We start from the raw sequence: 1,929 nt of genomic DNA on the forward strand, positions 1-1,929 counted from the left end.
CCGGGCTGGTGACAGAGGCCGGTGGGCCACAGGGCCAGGATGTTTCGGGGCCTCATAGCTGCTCGGGGTGGCCACTGGGCGTCCGGTGCTCTGCCGTTGATTCTGTGCTCCTCGCCTGGTTCGTGTTGGATCACCGTTTGGAACACGTAGGAATAAATGGGCGGTGTGATTCTGGGGATCCTGTCCACTCAGCGAGTTTCTTCCTTCTTCCTAGAAAATCAAATCAAATGACTACATTCCTGAAGCCTGAACACTCTCCTGCTGCCCTGCAAGGGCTTCCTCGGGGTCCTGGGCATCTGGTCACCCCAGGCCACTTTGGCCCAGAGCCTGCGATATGATCAGAGACAGTCTTGGGCACAGCCCAGTACAGCCCAGCCTCGGGATCACAGCCTGTGAACACGCCCGACGCAGGGGCTCGGGGCGTCCTGACCTCATGGGGATTCGGGCTCCTGGCTGGCTGTGGTGTTTACACGTTGGACTCAGGGATCCGCCCCCGCCTTTACAGGGCTGGGCAAGGCTGGGGGGCATGTTCACCGGCTCCCAGCCCAACAGACGGGACTTCTAACCCACGATAAAAGTACACTTGTTCTGAATGGCATGTGCTTCGTCTTTATTTTCTGATTTCCAGCGTGAGGTCGGCACAAGGGGCTGCGGCAGATCTGGTGTCCCATGTCCAGACGTCGGCTTTGGCTCTGCCCCGGGAAGTGTGGAAACGTCCGCACACAGCACTTGTGCTGGGCAGGCGGCCCCAGGGTGAGGGTGTGAGATGCTGGCTGTGGGCCTCAGTGGGCCCTGTGCTCCACCCGCTGCCCTGGGTGTGGGCTGCCAGCGCCTGCTGCTCCTCTCAAGGCGCCTGGCTGGCCTGTCAAGTCCCTTCTGCTCAGCCAGCAGCACCCATTCCTTAGGGCTGACCAGGGTGTGAAAGTGAAATGAAAAGATGCGTGTTCCTTGGAAGAAATGCTATGACCATCTAGATAGCTTATTAAAAAGCACAGATGTTACTTTGTCAGCAAGGTCTGTCTAGTCAAAGCTAAGGTTTCTCCAGTGGTCATGTATGGATGTGAGAGTTGGACCATAAAGAAGGCTAAAAGCTAAAGAACTGATGCTTTCAAACTGATCTTGGAGAAGACTCTTGAGAGTCCCTTGGTTCTGCAAGGAGATGAAACCAGTCAATCCTAAAGGAAATCAGCCCTGAATATTTGTTGGAAGGACCAATGCTGAAGCTGAAACCCCTATACTTAGGTCACTTGATGTGAAGAGCTGACTCATTTGAAAAGACCCTGATGCTAGGAAAGATTGAAGGTGGAAGAAGGGGACGACAGAGAATGAGATGGTTAGATGGCATCAACGACTCAATGGACATGAGTTTGAATAAACTCCGGGAGTTGGCGATGGACAGGGAGGCCTGGTGTGCTGCAGTCCATGAGGTTGCAAAGAGACAAGAGCGAGTGAAGTGAAGTGACCACGGTGTGGCTTTCCAGCAAGAAGCCAGATCCTTGGGCTGGGCCCAGTCCCAGGCCAGCGCCCTCATGGGCCGGGCTGACCCTTTCCCCGGCTGTGTGAGGAGACACGTTGCTATTGCTGGCAGACTCTGCAGGGGCCTCCCCACCGCCCTGGCTCAGCCGCAGGTGGCACTTGGTCCTGACGGCCCTCCTGTGTCCATCCTGTGAGGCTGCCATCCCCCTCTTGCCCACGGGCCCAGCGGGGCTTCTACCCACATGTGAGCAGGGCCTGCCTCTTGGGGCTGCCTGTGTGCAGAAACCAGCCGGAGGGCCCACAGTGTGCCCCACCACCACCCTGCAGCCCAGGAGCCGCTTCAGCAATGGTTTGTCCGGACTCTGGACCACAGGCTTCGTCCTTGACGTTCCGCAGCCCGGCGGGGCACAGTCGGCCCAGTGAAGCAGATTGCCCCCCACCCTGGGCCAGCCT

Source organism: Bison bison, unplaced genomic scaffold, assembly GCF_000754665.1.
Source record: "Bison bison bison isolate TAMUID 2011002044 unplaced genomic scaffold, Bison_UMD1.0 scf7180017848513, whole genome shotgun sequence".
Classification (NCBI taxonomy): domain Eukaryota; kingdom Metazoa; phylum Chordata; class Mammalia; order Artiodactyla; family Bovidae; genus Bison; species Bison bison.